This window comes from Taudactylus pleione, unplaced genomic scaffold (assembly GCF_031769625.1).
Source record: "Taudactylus pleione unplaced genomic scaffold, aTauple2 ptg000726l, whole genome shotgun sequence".
Taxonomy (NCBI): domain Eukaryota; kingdom Metazoa; phylum Chordata; class Amphibia; order Anura; family Myobatrachidae; genus Taudactylus; species Taudactylus pleione.
The window spans coordinates 9,933,369-9,953,742 of NW_028285128.1; the positions used below are offsets into that span (position 1 = coordinate 9,933,369).

General features: G+C 46.9%; 1 pseudogene; it reads left to right on the forward strand.

The window, feature by feature from the left end:
- The first annotated feature begins 15,021 nt into the window (after positions 1–15,021).
- LOC148477340 (EF-hand calcium-binding domain-containing protein 12-like) lies at positions 15,022–20,116 on the forward strand (annotated as a pseudogene).
- The last annotated feature ends 258 nt before the right edge of the window (positions 20,117–20,374 follow it).

The window sequence follows — 20,374 nt, forward strand, 5'->3', positions numbered from 1 at the left end:
GGGTATCATAATGTGTCTCTGGTGCCGAATAGAAGAGCAGCCGGGAAGAGAAGCCTCCGAGCCGCCCAACCAGCACAGTGAAGCACGATAAAGAATTATAGGGCAGAGGAAGAAGATAGAGGCGGAGGAGCAAGTAAGTGTGGGGTGAAACCAATAACAAAGTGGGCAGCGCTGTCAAGAAAACCTAAGGTACTGGGAACTCTCTGATAAAGATTCCAATGATACAATTTATTGAATACACAATAGATTCACAACACATATAAAATATGGAATACGTTCAGTATCCCGGCGCATCCTATACCCATCCCATAACATATATAATAACAGAAAACGATTATAGTAGCCAGGTTCTTAGTGTCGGCCTCTTAGTAAGCACATAGTAAATGTGAAAGATATCAGGACCTCATTCAGAGTCCGTTGCAAGATGCGATCGGTCCCTTGCAAAAAGGGGTCGGGTATGCAAATCAAGCGATCGCTCTTTGCGCTGTAAGGACGCCCTCTATGTCTTAGTGAGTGACTGCAGTTAGCGTACGCTGGACTATAAAACCTCCCACCTGTCACTCGCAGCACACGTCATCTCCGGGAAGAGTCTGATTAATCGTGGACATCGAGGGCCATCGGAGCTGCTCGCAGCACTTAAGGTTGACCTAACCTACCCCAAGCATTGCGAGCAGTTCAGACTAAAAAACAACCAAGTCATGTGTGCTATGACGCTACTTTAATTATGCACACCCTTTAAACGCCGTTTTGGCGGCCAGACACGCCTGCGTTTGCACAAACACTCCCCATTTACAAGCACCTTCCCCTGTTACCACCCACAACGGCACTATCTGTCACTCAAAGCAATGAACTGAAAGTGGCTTGCGATCTAGCAAAATCAGATCGCAACAAATGACTTGCGCACGCGCACTGCGAATTATACGCATGCGCAGATGTGCGATTATCGCTCCCTGCGAGCGAGTGTGCCCTAACGAGAGACTCTGAATGAGGTCCTCAGCCTCTTAGTAAATACACCGTCACATATATTACGCAAACACCCAGTAGATTCTTAGCTAATAAACATAGGGGCCAATTTATCAAGAGTCTCGGCCGCATTAATCATGCGGAATGAGCAGGGGAACCTTCCCAGGGGCTGCTGCTGGGCCATAGCACACTGACAACCCTTACTAAATAAAATGCAAAAAGTTTTACCTGCCGCTCTCGCTGTGAGTTCTTCCACGCTCGCAGCGGCAGAGATCCACGTCACACTGTTGGTGGACCTGCAGCAGTTCTCCGAAGGCGTTGTTCTCCAGTTCCCAGGATGCATCTCTGAAAGGTTAATGTGAGTTAATATCACTGATGTAATTAATCAATGTGACATTACAACGCTTTATTCTGTCTGTTTCATCTAGTCCAGCATTTCCCAAACTGTGTACCATGGTGCCCTGACGAGTCGCAGTGTACTTACAGGAGTGCTGCGCAGGCCCGGGCCTGCCTACCGCTGGGCGTTCTCCCCAGCCAGTCTCTGGGACCATGCAGTACTCCTGATTTTGGGAGAACTGCATTAGGGAAGGGCCAGATAGTGGTGGGAGATACAAAGCAGCAGCTCTGGTCCTTCCTTCCTCCTGCTCTATGGTGAGGCTCCAGGGTCAGAGGAGCCTGTGCTGAGCCGTGATTGGTGGAGCCCAGCACATGCTTCTCTGACCCCAGCGGTGGGCACAACTACAGCAGCTTGTCCTGGCAGCATGGAGGAAGGAGCTAATGGCTCCACATCAAGGTGAGAGGTACCTCAGTGTGATCCTGCCTGTCTGTATGTAATAAATGTGTCTATGTGTGACCCTCCCTGTCTGGATGTAATGTATGTGTCTATATGTGACCCTGCCTGTCTGTATGTAATGTATGTCTCTACATATGACCCTGCCTGTCTGTATGTAATATATGTGTCTATGTGTGACCCTGCCTGTCTGTATGTAATGTATGTGTCTATATGTGACCCTGCCTGTCTGTATGTAATGTATGTGTTTATATGTTACCCTGCCTGTCTGTATGTAATGTATGTGTCTATGTGTGACCCTGCCTGTCTGTATGAAATGTATGTCTCTATATATGACCCTGCCTGTCTGTATGTATGTATGTCTCTATATATGACCCTGCCTGTCTGTATGTAATGTATGTGTCTATATATGACCCCGCCTATCTGTATGTAATGTATGTGTCTATGCGTGACCCTGCCGGTATGTATATATGTATGTCTGTATGTCTTATGCACACATAAGAGGTTATTATTGTGAGATAACCTCACTTGGTTTTTCTAGTATTACATTAGCAATAGAATTTCCAAAAGAACCTCAACGCTAATTAAATCTATTCCTTGGCCTAGGGGTGCAGCAAAATAATACTGAGATAGTAAGGGTGCCATGATCCAAGAAAGTTTGGGAACCACTGATGTAGTCCTTTCCAAGCCTTGCCAGACACACAGCAATATTATCAGGCAGAAACTGGCATCTACATGGGCCTCCCCCGACTAATACAGGTGGCAGAAAACACATTATATATGGACTGTAACGGGTCCTTGGTATCCTCCACACATAAATTTGTCTCAATGTGTCCCGGGCACCAAATCTACAGACCTGGCCAAGGAAACTGGGCCTGGCATGGAGTGTCCAGCACTGTGACTATGGGGGTCATTCAGACCCACTCGCGAGCGGCAGTACGCTCGCAAGTGGGTCGATGTTCCTCACTGCGCATGCGCACAACGGAGGGAGCTCCGTCGCGCGCATGCGCACGACGGAGGGAGCTCCGTCGTGCGCATGCACGAGACCCGGCGAGCGACGGGCTTTCCATCGCTCGGGGTCTCGCACCAAAGGGGGCGTGCTGTCGATGTTGATTGACAGCACGCCCCCTTTGGTGGGCATGCCGGGGGCGTGCCTGCCAGACGGAGGCATTCCCATGGGAACGCCTACCGTCTGAAGCCGGCCCCACTGACATCACTAGTGATGTCAGTGGGAGTGATTTTGGCTTTGATAGAGCCAAAATCACTCCAGGGCTTGTCGCTGGGAAACCCGACCGCAGGGTTTCCCTCGCAAGTCCGATGGTTGCGATGGTCAAGACCATCGCGACCATCTTTTTGGACGCTCGTATATGCTGTGGATGGTGACCCAGAGCTATACGAGCGTCCAGGAGGACGCTCCATTTTAATGGAGGAGGGCCCTGATTCAGAGCGAGCGCTCTGGTCAGAGCATCCGGCTCTGAATCAGGCCCTATATTATAAACTTCACGGCCATTGCACACCTAGCTGGCTATTAATTATGGCTGTAGGTAGAAGCCAGAAGGCTTTCAGCTATGATAGAAGTGTGCAAGCTGGAGCATGGTGTGTAAGCTTCCAAAGAGAAGGCACTTTGGTAGTTACAATGACGGATGCAACAGACTTGTCTCAGAGCCGTACTGACGCCATTCGCCCCATTATTCCGTTGATAGCTTTCAAAGAATACAGAAGCGATCCCCAGAAACATGGCAGCTGCACCATATGTACGGATATAATGCCAGATAATTGCGCATGCACAAGGGATTCTGGGTAAATTCCAGATTGTTTGTGATGTTCTGCGCATGCGCCAATGCCATTTTTTGTTTCAGGGGGAGGGGGCTCACAGAAATCCTCACATGGGCCCCCTCCAGTCTTAAAATGCCCCCTGGTTGGCACATGCATATAGCTATGCGACCGAGCGAGAGATCCGGCAAAGCCTCTGTGATGGAGCTGGATTCTATGTTCTAGATAAATACAATAGTTACATATACCTGTGGGGAATGTAAATTCCCATTCGCAGCATCTCCTGCTGGAAACTCTCCATGTTCTGGCATATGGGGCACTTCAGGAAATACTTCCCTGCGTTTAATGCCTGCATCTGTAATGTAAGAAGTTCCGATGAAATACCAAATATATATCTACAGTCATAAAGCAAATGTCCTGCACAAGAGCTGACGAGCAAGGACAAGCCGACCAGCCTAACCTCAGGCCGCATTCGCCATAATCCTTCATATACAGAGAGCGGACACCGGGATCAGCTTCAAACCCTCCACTCCATTGGCTGTCATGCCTTGGCTCTCTCCTGGTTGGCCTCCTCCCGGTGACTCCGATAGTGAGGAGTAAATAGTAAAGCCATAGCTCACCTGCAGGCAAGTCCTGTGGAACCAGGTGTTTTTGCAGCAGGGGCTCTTAATCACATCATATGCAGGGGCGGGGGTCAGCTCCTCCAGGCAGATGGTACATGCACTTACTCCATCCTGTACCGCAGCCTTCTGAACTGGCCGATGCCTTGGGCAAAATGATCTGCGGGGAAACAAATATTACAGAATAAATTGTGAGAAGTTCAAACAAAAAACCCCACTGTAACGGAACATACATACACAGCGCGATCGCACGCCAAGACATATTGGGGGTGCTAATGCCTTGCCGTGCGATCGCCTGCCTTGCCGGATTTGCATACACCGGCTGCATGCAAACGTATCTAGCAAGCAGGTGTGAATCGAGCCCTATATACCTAGAAGCAAATGGATTACTCACGGAAACTCCTTGAAGTACTGGAATATAAATTCCTTTTCCTGGCCACAGGGGAAGTGCACGGTCTCAGCGCAGCCCTTCCTGCTGCAGCGTATGGAGGCGCCAGTCCTCTTGCACACTGTGCAGGGCTGCAAACATGATTAACTAATTACAATACTGAGCAAAACATGAACAATGAGTGTAAATAGGTTCCCCACTATAAATAACCTTTGTTCTAGACTCCTTTACTTCCTAATAATAGAACAGTCACTGTATATACCGCTCAAGTATAGCCAGGTCCTCTGCTAACCACCTTAGTGGAAGAGATAGAAAATAGCTCCTCTAAGGCTTCCAATCATAGCTGCTGCGGCCGAACAGCCGTCCTACAGAGAGACCTATGGGACTTTAATCTTTTTTCTTTCTTTTTTTTTTCTTTTAGTGAAGTGCAAGTGCTGAGCTTCCAGTCCTCTGTGCATGCAGGAGCCGGCAAGCTGGATCACACATGTGCATTTAGGAGCATACTGGCGCCAACACCTGCAGAGCATCCACCTCTGAATTAGGTCCACAGACCCAAACATTTAATGTTGGGAAAACACTTCTGATTGGATGAGTAGCTTTTGACCTTCCTGGTCACGTCAGTCCCACAGTCATTCTGCACCGTGGCTCCAGGCGGAGCCGCTCTCACTGCGGTGTCACAAAGATGTTTATTTTATTCTCTGTGGATTATCAGGGAATATAATAAACTCCCAATTAGGCCCAATGTCATTAAGTTCTCCAGTGACTTCCTTAGAGCCGGTCACATGAACATGAGAAAGTATCAGCACGATCAGCTCCTCACCTGCTCTGCCGCACGGCTGGCTGCCTTCCGCACGTCTGGGTACAGGAAGCCATAGAAGCCTTGCCTGTCACTGCCCCTCTGCAGCACACCACTGGATAGTAACTGGATAGGAAAGAGGGGAGATAACAATTAGGAACACTTGTATCGCTAACATATGCTCCAATACAGTTTTATAATGTTTTATGCACTTAGCATGTTAATGAAACTGCACAGATAACTACATATCCTTAGGGGAGGTCTCCAATAATATTTAATGCCTAAAGTTAAAAATCAAAACAAAATATGTTTTTTTTTAATTTTTCCACCATTTTAATTAATAGAAAATATATGGTTTAATTTGGTAGAACAATTTGTTGCCTTTGGGGGGAGCTATCACACTGATCGTGCCCTCCTGTGGCTTTGCGCTAGGCTGAGGGGCTCACAGCGCCACCCTCCCCAGTGCCGCAAAAAGGGTTATTTTTAATGTAAGGGGGCATTGCCACGCCTCCCACAATTAGGCCACACCATTTCCCCATGGCCCAATTCTCTACACCGCTGCCCAAAACACCCACAAGCTATCTGTCTGCTTCAAAAGCTTACCGTGACTTGGCTCTTATCGGCACTGGCCTCCCGGGAAGAGGAGATTGATAAATTTGAGTAAACATTTACATTATCACCTTGCGAATATAGGGCCTGATTCAGGATGGATCGCAAATCTGCAATCGCACGCATCCGGCCTTCGTGAAAATATGCTAATGAATGCATTCGCAATGTGATCGCAGCACTATACTCAGACGCCGCCCACTTCAGTAAGCCGCCCACTTCCCAATACTTACATCCACAATACCTATAGTAGTCTGAGAAAACATCGGTAACAGAGTAACATCGGACCCAGACGCACAGTTGTGGTAGAGCTGACCTGACTCAGAAATTGCTAAACTTCCTGTCAGTATCTAGAGCTCAGGCTGCGAATGCCATCGCAGGGGCTTCATTATGCACGCCCCTGTAACAGCGTTCAAACGCACTGGCACGCCTGCATTCCTTCGACCACCCCCCTCTCTCCACCCCCATCAAAAATGGTCACTTCCTGTTAATCACTGTGCAATGGGACTGCGTGCTCACTGCGATTGCTTCCCGATCAAAGCGGCCGGTTCGCACACTGTGATGCATACGCATGCGCAGAACGCAAACATCAGCAGGGTGCGTGTGTGTCCGCAGACTTGCGTTCCAAGTTGAATCAGGCCCATAGGACAAAATGATTATCACATTTGCATAAATATGGCAGATTGTGATAAATCTGCACCTTACTGTGTAACAGGCTGATTTCAGCTGCTATAACTGATGCATCATTACTTTCCATACTTACCAGGCAGTAGTGGTGGACAGTCAGCTTCTCCTTGGCGTTACGCAGCAGCTCTCCATACTTGGGCACGTCATTCTCTGCACGACCACAGAAAATGCATGCTGTGGAAGCAAGGCAAGACATTATGTATGGTGTGTTCTTCATACAAAACACAAATCACACATTAAACCAGAACAAGTACATGCAAGATAGGTGAGGGAATGTAGTTGTGAGACAGAGGGTAGAGAGGGGGGCATTCAGACCCGCTCGCGAACGGCAGTACGCTCACAAGCGGGTCGATGTTCCCCCACTGCGCATGCGCACGACGGAGGGAGCTCCGTCGTGGGCATGCGCGAGACCCGGCAAGCGACGGGCTCTCCATCGCTCGGGGTCTCACACCAAATGGGGCATGCTGTCGATGTTGATTGACAGCATGCCCACTTTGGTGGGTGTGCCGGGGGCGTGCCTGCCAGACGGAGGCATTCCCATGGGAACGCCTACCGTCTGTAGCCGGCCCCACTGACATCACTAGTGATGTCAGTGGGAGTGATTTTGGCTCTGATAGAGCCAAAATCACTCCTGGGCTTGTGGCAGCGAGACCCTACCGCAGGGTCTCGTCGCAAGCCCGATGGTCACGATGGTCTTTGACCATCACGACCATCATCATGGATGCTCGCTATAGCTGTGGGTGGGTGGTCACCCACAGCTATACGAGCGTCCAGAAGGACGCTCCATTTTCTTGGAGGAGGGCCCTGATTCAGAGCGAGCGCTCTGGTCAGAGCATCCGACTCTGAATCAGGCCCAGAGAGCGATGCTCGACCAGGTGTGTACCCAGCTTTAGTCTGTGTCAAAATGACAGATATATTACTGAAGGTGTATAAAGACTTCTAGCTCCTGTCTTACCTGGATCGGCTTCTAGCGATGAGCTTGATGCCGAATCTCTATTCGTCTTCCGCTTTCTCTTACTAAAGATAGAGATGCAAAAACAAAATTGTGAATTATAAGTGCAAATAATAATCCTCCTTTATGTATATGTCATATGTAATATGTTCTGTGAGCTGGTGCTTTAGTAGAAGTGGATCTCAAGGTGCTGCTGCTGTATAAAATTACCTTTATGGGACCAGGTGAGCTGGAACGCGACGGTACTGAGTTCAGTCAGTTATATATGAAAGGGAAACAAGTCCCTGCCCGCGGCCCTGCAGCTGAGCCCAATGCCAACTGAGTGACTCTGCCTCTAAGTGCCAAGCATCACCCCATGCCATCTGCAGTCAGCGCATAGCATCACCATATGCAGTCTGCAGTCAGAGCACAGCGTCACCCCATGCCATCTGCAGTCAGAGCACAGCGTCACCCCATGCCATCTGCAGTCAGCACACAGCGTCACCCCATGCCGTCTGCAGTCAGTGCACAGCATCACCCCATGCCATCTGCAGTCAGTGCTCAGCATCACCCCATGCCATCTGCAGTCAGTGCACAGCGTCACCTCATGCCGTCTGCAGTCAGTGCACAGCGTCACCCCATGCCATATGCAGTCAGTGCACAGCGTCACCCCATGCTGTCTGCAGTCAGTGCACAGCGTCACCCCATGCCGTCTGCAGTCAGTGCACTGCGTCACCCCATGCCATCTGCAGTCAGTGCACAGCGTCACCCCATGCCGTCTGCAGTCATTGCACAGCATCACCCCATGGGTATATGGGCAGCTATGCAAAAGGCTCCTCTTCTGAGTGCAATTTACGCACAAATTCTGCCGGAGTCTGCATAAGCCCCTTTATAATAAGCTTGTGCACTACAGTGAAGTCCAAGTCCTTCTGCAGCACAGATTACATTAGTCTTCATTCTAGCACCCAGCACCTGTCACAACCTGTGCAGTTCCTCTTTCCTGCCTGGGGTGTTGCTCTCTGCTCTGGTGCTTCTAGCACGCTCTGGGGTGTATCTCAGCCATGTGTTGCATCAGCTGAGTGTGCTAGAAGCACCAGAGTAGAGAGTGACACCTCAGGCAGAAAAGAGGAACTGCACGGGCTGTGACAGGTGCAGGGTGCTAGAATGGACACTGTTACATTGGCCCATAAGAACAGAACTTTGATACAGCATAAAACTGTTCCTAATATTCCAACATGACAACAACAAAACAGAACAAATTGTTTCCTTTAATCATTTTGAATTTAGCTTTATAAGCGGATTGGACGGTTTATATTTAGGAGGATGAGGGCTGGTGTGTTTCCAGACTTATCTTAGAGACAACTACATTAGATAAGTTTGTGTAGAGCCAATCTTCGGCTCTCCAGCTGTTGTGAAACTACAAGTCCCAGCATGCCCTGGTACAGTTTTAGCATTCCCTAATAGGAAAACTGTGGCAGGGCATGCTGGGACTTGTAGTTTCACAACAGCTGGGGAGCCACAGGTTGTCCAGGCCGAGTGTAGAGGACGAGAACGCTTGTTTAGGAATATTAAAATAATTGAAGTGGTTTCATATGAAAAATAAAAAAAAACAATTCTACGATATCCTATTATGTAACGGATTGATGTGATATTCTCTATTTTTTTTAAACAAATTTCGAAATTGTAATTTTCTATGGTGTTTCAATAAAAAAAAAACTATTACAACAATAATAACAATCTCCACAAAAACAAACAAACAGTGAAACATTAAAGCAGTGGTCAGGGAACAGGGGTAAATTACCCCACATGTGGTAAAAATGTAGGCCCTGATTCAGAGCCGGACGCTCTGACCAGAGCGCTCGCTCTGAATCAGGGCCCACCTCCATTACTATGGAGCGTCCTCCTGGACGCTCGTATAGCTGTGGGTCACCACCCACAGCATATACGAGCGTGCAGGATGAAGGTCGCGATGGTCTTGACCATCGCGACCATCGCCACTGCGAGCAAAAGCCTGCGGTTGAGTTTTTCAACCGCAAGGCCAGGAGTGATTTTGGCTCTATCAGAGCCAAAATCACTCCCACTGACATCACTAGTGATGTCAGTGGGGCCGGCTTCAGATGGTAGGCGTTCCCATGGGAACGCCTCCGTCTGGCAGGCGCGCCCCCGGCACGCCCACCAAAGGGGGCGTGCTGTCAGTCAACATCGACAGCACGCCCCCTTTGATGAGACACAACGAGCGAAGGAAAGTCCTTCGCTCATCGCATCTCGCGCATGCGCACGACAAAGCTCCCTCCGTCGTGCGCATGCGCAGTGCAGACCATCGACCCACTTGCGAGCGGACAGCCGCTCGCGAGTGGGTCTGAATGAGGGCCTTAATTCCTGGGGGTAATGGACGGACAGCCGGGCATGCATATGAATCATAATATAGAATGATACATATGCATGCCCGGCTGTGCGGCAGGGAGGCTCTAGGCCAGACGCCCGCTGAGATGTTATTACCAGCGGGCCGCGTTAGACAGAGGCTGGAGTTCTCTTCTGAACTCCAGCTTCCGGCTCTCTCCGTGCGCACTATATGAGAGACGTCATGACATCTCTCCCATAGTTGCGAGGAGCAGCCGGGCGGACAGGACGGCGGCGGATGCAGGAGCGGGGGTTCAGCTTAAATGTTTTGTTTTTTTTGAACAAGCGGCACTACAGGGGCATTATATGGGGGCACTACTACAGGGGCACTATATGGGGGCACTACTACAGGGGCATAACTATGGGGGCACTACTACAGGGGCATTAAATGGGGGCACTACTACAGGGGCATAACTATGGGGGCACTACTACAGGGGCATTTTATGGGGGCATTATATTTTTCCCAAATATATTTTGGGGAAAAAAGGTAAAAAAGTTCCCTGACCCCCTGCATTAAAGTATCTCGGCTTCTGTTTCAAAGAATTTGAAGCACAATTATAAGTTACTCAATTTTGGATGCTATCAATGTTTGTGTAATTAGTCACAGTATTATGTACTTAGTGAAATAAATAAGCTATAATTGGTGTTCCACATAATTGTAAATCAGATCATAAATATTACATTTGTAACAAGGAAATCCCTATTTTTAGAAACTCAACACAACCAGTCACTTACCTAGACGAGGCCATGACGCCTCACATTTAGTCTTACAGCCTCCCAGATGCTTCTCCAGTAGTAGAATTAGAGAAAAATGCGCTTTATAATAAAAACAATGCAACTGGCTAGGATTCTGTAACTATAATGCAAGTCTCTGTGAGACTCACTGGCTGTCCTGTGTTATGACATCACTGGCCACTGTGACATCACTGATTTGCATAACCATGGCAGGTCAGATATCTGACACAGGGTCTCCATCATGCACATGCAGGGGCTCCATCAGAGGCCGGACTGCCTGGGGGCCCGCTGTGGCCAGAAACACAGCCTAATTCCTCTGTACTGGGCCCCATATTTCTCTGCACACATGTACCTGCTGCCCGTTCTCAAACCAAAGAGAGTCATTCTGGGGAATAGTGAGCTCCTTGTACTAATAAGCAAAGATAAATCAGGGGAAGTCCATGGACTTAAAGTTTTCTTTCTGAAGTTATTACCACTTAGTGTAGCCCCATGTACACTATTAATGCACATCCACATCATACTCTGCAATAAGCCTGTGTACCAAATTTGCTGACTTCCGAGGTGGCAGACAGGTTGGCTCAGCAGGGGCGGGGGTCGCGGGAAATTGGTAAGAGTGGAGAGGGTCCCACGGGAAAACTGGAGCCAGGTCCAATCTTTATCTTATTAAATTGGCAAGGTGCAGCAATGACGCGGCTGCATCTCTTGTGCGCCCTAAAAGGCTGCACCCTGGGCCTGGAGCAGATGCTTGTTTGCTCTGTAGTAGTACAGAATCTGCACCGTAGAGTTAGGAGACGCAGGTTAGCTATGCCGCATATACGCCACACACCCCGTGACCAGAGCAGTCTCTGGTTCTGACTTACTTGTCCAGATAAGTTGGATCTCAGGTGGTGCTGCAGGCAGGATGCTGCTGCTACATCTGCTGTGTGACCTCACCGCTATACGGCTGTGGTCCAGACGGACTCTCTGAGGCTGGAGGCTGTAATGTAAGAAAACAAAACAAGTTATCTAAAGCAAAAGCAGTGACTTCATATATATTCCTGTCTAACCTGTTATATGCCCACGCCCCTCCTGCGACCCTCTTTACTGACGCTGTCACTGCTTACTGACACGGACACAGCCACACACCGCTTACTGACACGGACAATGACTCACACTGCTTACTGACACAGACACTGCAATACACACCGCTTACTGACATGGACGAATCCAATCCAGTGTGAATTGTGAGGTGCGAGTTGCCGTTTTCTCTGCGAATTCACATTGCAAATTCATGTTGCAATCCAATTAGCAAATCGCACTGAACCAGTCAGAGTAAACTCTCCCTGAGGGTGAGAAATGGGGCCGTATTCAATTAGACGTGAAAAGCCGAGATCCGCGGAAAAGTATCGCCGATCTCGGCTTTTCACATGGTGGAAACTTCTCTCCATACTCAATTCCAGCTACTTTTTGCGGCTGGAATTTTATTTTGGGGTGCAAAGGTGAGAAAACCCACTCAGAACCGTTGGGACAGCCCCCCAAAGGACAACTGTGGCAAAAAATTCCGGAATAAAAAACTTAAGAACACCCCAAAAAGGTACTTTCATTTTGGGGGTGAAAAAGTGGGGGGACAAGCATAAAAACTAGCGAAATAGACTTTTTGGGGTCTTCAAGGATGGGTCAGGTGTTTTTAGGATTGCAGGTACATGCAACAAGGGAGTTTTTCATGATTTTTAAAACTTCACTTTAGAGACTTTAAAATATGCTAGCACCCATTTTCAGGTACCCCAAATTTGACAGGACTACTTATTTTCACCAAAAAGTACTGCTTTATGCCATTCTTCACCACTTGTGCAAAGACGGTAATAAGAAGCTATTGAAACAACTTAAGTACCCCAAATAGATTTATTAGGTCTATTCAGACACATCTACACTGATCCCCAATGTTAGTGCATCTTTTTGGGGAGGTTCAGGCTGATTTCCCCACTTCTGACAGCACTTTCCACCAGATCCGACTTCACGGCTTGCCGTTTTCGTGTGGTTCGGAATTGAATAGGGCAAATAGTGGGGGCTCACACGATAAGTTCCGCGTCCAAAACACGCGATGTAGGCGGAAAGTCGGGCAGGCGAAACATTATCTCGGATGAGAGACTGATTGAATACCGCCCGTGGTATGGAAATTCTTTATTACAATGTTGGGACAACCTGCAGAACCCCTTGGCCACCCACCTCCCTAATGACTAATTAGGCAATTGGAAGTTTCCAAAGAGCTTAATTAGTCCAATAATTACATGTCATGTTTGGGGTTAAAAAATGGCCCAAATGTAATTACAGTATTTTTTAATTGAAAAATAGTACATTTTTATCATTTTTTTTTAAAGTATCCTCTAAACACCCCAAAATCTCTTTATATCCTACTTTTTTTTATACATACACCCCTACACCTACAGTACAGTAATAACAAAAATGTAATTCCATGCAAACTCAGAATTCTTTGTTTTTGGAGAGAGAGCATGTAGTATCATCCCACCAGGACTTAAGGCTCCCATATATCAGCAATTGATTGCAGCAATCGTGCAATTTGCAATCGATTGTGTATAAAAACCTTTCCCTTTTTCAATCGATTGCAGAATTGCCACAATCGATTGAAAAGGGAAAGATTTTTATACACAATCGATTGCAGATTGCACGATTGCTGCAATCAATTGCTGATGTATGGGGGCCTTAACACAATGTCAAATAGCATATCTTTTGCCTCAGAAAGTGGACAGAACACAACTTACTCGTCCATTTGGGGTACACACCACGGTTCTGGCACAAACTTGCTCTGCTGTTTCCACAGGAAATCAGATGTTAGCTTGTGAGGCATATTACCGGCAGCAGAGAGCCAAACACTCACTGGCAGCAAAGCACAATTCTGATTTCTGACATTTGTTTTATTATTATTTTATTTTTATTAATGAAACTTGGACCCAGTACAGGAGACATTTTCCTTGAGCCCACATCCTTATCGTCAACCAGCTTCGGTCTTCAAGAAAATGGAGACGACGCCAGACCACTGTCAGACATTTGGGGACATGTTTTAGCAAGGCCAATCAGAGAGTGGGGTTGGGCCGTCGCCATGGTACCTTGAAAGCAACAAGCCTGGAGGGAGGTACAAAATCTGAATTGGAAATGGTCTCTACCCTGGAGGGAAGGATATGAGAGGGACTGGAAGGCTCCTGCATCCCCCTGCACCTACAGAGCATTGCTGGGGAGCTGCTCCTTCATGTCAGGGGTACTTTATTTTATACACTAGTTGTTTATTTTATTTTTTTATTATTTTTCTTTAGCAGGGTTAGGCAATGTGTAGCACTCCAGATGCTGAACTACACCTCCCAGCATGCCCTGCCACAGCATTGCTGTTAGAGCATGCTGGATGTGAAGTACCACATGTGGAAGGGCATGCTGGGATGTGTAGTACCACATGAGCTGGAGTGTGTCACATTGCCTAGCCCTGTGTTATTATAGCATAGAAGCCTGATATCATCACTAATGCATGGGGTGTGACAGCCCTGATATCAGATTTTTACAGTGGGTGCAATTTTCTGGATCTGTCCCTGGTTTCTTAGTGCACTGTACCATCCCGTCCAGCCGGAGGCAATTCTCATTATCTATTATTATTTGGTCATTTTCAGGAGTGGTCTATGTCTGCCATCTAGTCCAGGTCTCAGCCGGTAGTGGCACTGCAAGTTCCAGCATAACCTGCCAGTTACCCAATTCCTTGGGTTTAATCCAGAGTTGCACGCAATGTCAATGTTGGACGCAGTATGAGGATTTTTTTTTGCCACTGCGCATGCATCAAAGTCGCACTGTGCACGTGCAGCTATGCTGTAGCAACGGTCGTGGACAGGATTTAAGTTTAATTGATGCGTAATAGTGAATATGGTTGTTACATTTTAAAAAATTGGTTTATAACATGGGTGCAAGTGAGACGTAAGTGTCTGTGACATGTGCTTGGCGTAAATCAGGCGCATAGGCTCCTGTCCCCGACCCGCACTTAAAATAGTCATCGGCGTCGCTTTGTATGTATTTGCAATTTGTGATTTTTTTTTTGAGAAAGTCATTTGCGTTTGCGATCGAATTAGAGTCTAACGTTGTTTTTTTGTGAAGTAGAACCGCTAAAACTATGATCCTGGACATGTTCAGACGCTTACATATTTCTCCATTCCAGGACCAGCTCTAGTGTAAGCTCCGGAGATCTGTCGCCCATGGAAATAGCAGACTGAGTAGGAGAACTTGTGGCACCGCTGTCTTTATGCTGCAGTGCATGTAACGCGCAGGAGCTGCTCCAATGACATTATCCGAGATGAAACTATGCTGAATGTGACAATGGCTACAGAAGTCTTGTTCCAGGACATTCATCCACCAATGGATAATCACTTGACGGGGTACAAGTAGAGAGATCTGTCCCAGACTTGTTTCTTCAAGGTGGCCTGCAGGACGATTGGGCCTCCAAAGTCAAGGACATGACGCATCATTGCTCCCCCCATGGAAAAACTGCAATCTGGGTCAATAGAGGTTTCAGAACCGTCGCTTGTGGCTTCTAGCAGCATCATTAAGTCGGGATCTGAAAGGATGGCTGAGATCGGAGAGACTAGTAACACCAGTCAGAGCATTTCAGACTGGTTACTGGAAAGAAAGAAGTTCAGGACCCAGTTGGACAGTATGGGGGACATAGACAAATGGCTGCGTGGAAAACCGGACCTGACAGACCTAGAAACCCAGGTACAGGATAGGATGGATGAGAGAAGTCTCAAAAGCCGAATGTCCCTAGAAACCACTGAAGAAACGGTGGGTTCAGCACTTAGGACTAAAGTTGCTGAAAATTGTGATTTCTATCGACAGCCAAAGGGCAAACTTATCCTTCAGCACCGGTGCAGCTTAAGGTGGGACATAACCAGAAATGTGAAACACTTATCCTTATACTCTCAGCAACTGCCCATTCAAACCTTTATAGGGTATTTTATACTGACTTATATGAATCTTTTCCACCACTCAGTGAGACCTGCCATGTTGGCTTTGCTAAGTGTGTTTTGAGAGCTAAGACCATGTTATTGTTACAGAACAGTGGCAAATGCAGGATTTCCAGAGGGGGGTTTCCAAAGTCTTAATTTTAGAGCGAGTGTGGCCTGAGAGGGCAGAATTGGTACTTAACCAGCTTTAATAAGCGTCATACAAAGTGTATTGTGTGTAATAATTCCAGCATATACAGGACCAGTGTTCACAGTAAACCATTAGATGCGTCAGTAGGCCATGCTGCCTGAGCTGAACGTATTTATTTTAGATGTGGGCACCATTCCAGACTATTGGAGCAAGTCCAGGAGCCCGAAGGAGCAGCAGAAGAACCTAGCACTGCCCTGGACATATATGTACATATTGGGCTCTATAGCAGTGCATGTTTTCCAGATCTTCTAGTTGGTGCACAGGTTATTTATTACTGGCTGATACATGTTAAAAGATCCACAGGTGGTGCTAATTATTTCATTTGTGATACTGAGAAGAACATGCAGCTCAAGTAACAATCTGTTATATTACTATTTCTATTGTGGTCATGGTGGGGCTGGGGAGGGGGGTTTCCAGGCAGATGGAATCCCCCCTGCGTTTGCCTATGCAGAAGGACAATATTCTTATTTATTAGTAGGAGGTGTAAACAGGTAGAAGATGGTAAAACATATGTTAATTTATTTCTTGACCAAATCAGTCATTAAAAATGTGGGGCATACTTTCAATATGGTAAAGGGCAGTAAGCAACTTCTGAATACATTTCTGAACAACACTATATCTGTGTCTGTGCATTAGAGTTCCATTTTAAACTGCTTCATCTTCTCCTGGCATCATTGTTGTTAAATTGGGGTCTATGTACTAAGCCTCAGATGGAGATAAAGTACCAACTTATTAGCTCCTATACTTCATAATATTAGCACCACTTTGGGTCATATATTCATGTGTTTCTAAATTGAACGCTAACTCACCTGGTGGCACCCCAGCATCATCCAGTATGACAATACAAGGATCAGCATTCCCTCCAGAAATTATTTTTGGCACCCCCCTCATACTCACACACACACCTAGAAGGGGCAGCATTTCAGTTTACTGATTAAATCTCTGCTTAAATAATTAAGAGTTTTCAGGGAACTTGCGCTGGCTGGACTAAGAATGCATCTGCTCTGGTTTGAAACATCTTTTCACTATTCCTAGATACTTGTGATATCTGATATACCTCAACTAGATGATCCCTGTTACCAGATAACTATAGTATTGTGCTTCAAGGCATATAAAACTGAGGCAGGCGGTCGCAGCATTATGAGGAGCTCGCAGTCCCGTGTGATCACACCCACCATCCAGCAGCCTAACCCGGAAGCCCTGGCTATCCTGGAAGGTTACCTGAATCAGTGCCGGCTGCGCCTGTTAGACCTCTATAACCAGACAGACAAGAGCAAGAGGAAGCAAATCTCCAGCCATGACCTGAAGACTGTGAGAAAAGAGGTGAAGATTTAAGAATGGTGGTTGGGTTGTTTGGTGAAAGGATAACTCTTTCCTAAGTTCTAATTTTCTCTTATTTATTACTTGTAGATAAATACATACTATACTAGTGCATCCAGTGGTTCTGGCCCTCATGTAATAGGCTCCTCAGTTCCTGCATTCAACCTTGGATAGTTGAGATGTTTATCGAACTGACCGCTGGACTGTAACGCAAGCCCTGCTCTTTCCTAGGCTAATATTCCCATCAGTGACTTGCAGTTTTATGACCTGGTGATCTCACTCAGCAATAAGCAGCCAAATCAAATCAACTACAAGGAGCTGTCAGTGGGACGTTATTCCTGGAGGAAGAAGAAAATGGAAGACCATAAGAATGGTGAAACCGTCAGCCCAGGTAGACTAACACGGTCATCTCCTACACACCCTCACCTCAGGGATCCTTTCTGTGCAGAATAGTTGCCCATGGTCTTATTACTGACCAAATATTGGTTTTCTAGCTAACAAATGAGAGACAAAGCTGAGAGTATGATGAGTGTGGTAGTTACGTCATACATCCAGCAGGTGGACTCATCACGGCTGTTAGTTTTTGGGTGATGTTACATAAGAAGTCTCCAATGAAATGAGTGGATAGTGATAAAATGGTAGAAGACATGGTGTGACCATACTTACACTGTCCATGGCGCGGACCGTTATGCCTGGTGGTAACATCATCCTTTGTGAGTACAGAGAACAGATTGCTCCTTCTCGACAGAAAAGCATAAGTACTGTTTTTGTTTGGGTGTAACGTCAGCTGCGACGCTGCATGTCTTGTGTCTCCCTTGGCCATTATCATGTTAAATATAAGTTTCCTCTGTCTTTGCAGCCGCAGTGAGGTATTTCCAGCCTCCCAGCGACCACAACACTGAGGGAGGCAATTCCCAGACTGTGGTGACCCACTCTGGGATGCTGGATGGCCTAGGAAGCGTTAGGAATGGAATCTCGGCCAGTCCACAGTGTGCAAAGTGGGGGGAGCGGGTCACAGTTTCTGCAGGTGCCCCTGGTCAGTTTGGAGGAAAGAAGACTCCTCAGCTATGAGGACATGGACAACATTGGGAAGAACTACAGAGAGAGGAAGCGCAGAGTAAAGGTGAGGACACCAAAGATGGAAATACGTAGGCATGGCCACCACTCCCGTTGTTACTGAACTACAAGACTCAGCATCCTTTGCCAGAGAGTTATACTTCGTACAGGAGTAGCCGTCACTTACCCCTACCCTCTACCGGGTGCAGGAGATGCGTCTGAAATTGACTTCTACTGTGCATTCACACAACTCATAATAGAATGCAACACAGCAAGCCAATGACACAACCCCAAAACACGCGTCCATATTTTTGCCACCCATTTAATATCCATACACAAAATGGTGTAACACTCTGAATAGTGCGTATATTCGCATAGATGCATGTGCAGCCCGTAACGCATGCGCAGTCTGTGAAAAATCACTAGATGCGGCCGCCTACGAATCTATGCGCGATTCAGGATCAGGCCCTTAGTGTCAGGCTTATGGAACCTGGCGACAGCACGGTATAAGCATTCGGTATTCACACTGTCTTCCATTCCTCCTCAGAGTAACACTCGGCTTTTGGACTGGTTAGAGCAGTGCCGTTTGGTGTGCACCGACAATGCTGCCATGGATGCCCATTCCCTGCCTTCTACACTGGGAGGGGAGACAGCAGAGCTGGTGGAACAGTTCCAGAGACTACAGCAGTATTACAAGATCCTGAGGCTGTGCCAAGATCCTGAGGCTGTGCCAGGCCTATGAGGTTCCTCTCACTGAGAAGCTGCTGGAACGAGATGAGGAATCACTTTTATTATCTGTGCTCTAGAGACGTTCATCTTGAATTGGGGATATTCCTGGAGCCAGCGTCCGATTCCGCTTTAGACAGGGAAGGGTGAGAGGTGGCTAAATAGGGGATGATCTGATTGGAGATGAGGGGAGGATGAAATGTATATAGTAGGGACACTATATTCTGTAACATAACTGGGAAAGCTATATAATGTACTACGTAAATATTGGAGGGAATCACTTTTTCCATTTTAGTCAATCAAATACTAAAATATTATAGTATCCATGCAAACATACCTAGCACTCAATGTACTGAAATAATTAAATTGAGACAAAAAATAACTTTACAAGTCCATTTAACTATGATTTAAAGCCAGACTTTTCATATTTGCAAATTAATTTGAAAGTGCACCAGTATACATGGTCATCTGTATGTTATAGGGTAACACGGTACTCCAGTCACCACCCATTACATAACAGCGTGTGTTATCATGAGCAAATAAGTTACTTTTACAAACTACAATAGATCCCAGCAGCCCTCATTGCAGTCACAGGAACACAAGTACGATCCCAGTTAGTGGACATAGGAATGTTTCTAGATCAGATTTTCTGAAGTAGAAACTCTTCTGTATCTACTTATCAGACCTCACTGGAGGTGAACATGGAATTCTACTAATCAGACCTCACTAGAGGTGACTGTGGAATCATACTAATTAGACCTCACTGGAGGGGAGCATGGATCCATACTAATCAGACCTCATTGGAGGTGAGCGTGGATCCATACTAATCAGACCTCACTGGAGTTGAGCATGGATCCATACTAATCAGACCTTACTGGAGGTGAGCGTGGAACCATAAGATTGTGTCTGCATGGTAAGATGTAGGTTAACACAGCCTGTAAATCTCTCCATATTATCTGTGCCTCTATAAACAGCATTATTATTATATCCCAGGGACAAACTGATCACCTGTGGACCAGGGCAGCAGCTGCTGCTTCGCCAGCCTGGAACAGTAACCATGTCCAAGGATAAATTTAAGAGGAAGAGCGGAGCATCAGGGAGTGATGCCCAGGAGAGTGGGACAGTGCCACTTCGACAGCCATGAATAGCAATGAGGCCCAAAGGATAGGTCCATGAGGAAGAGCAGCGTATCAGCGAATGATCCCCAGGGGACAGGGAAGGTGCACACGGAGAGATCTCCCGGGAGCAGGTGAGTTGCCGTACTGTGTCTGGTCATGTGATACTCAGGATGCTGGAACACATACACATAATGTATAAATGGTGCAACAATCTATACCTCTTCCCACTATGGTATCTTGTAAATAGACAATTGTGAGTGCCATAGTAAGATTTTGTAAGGGCC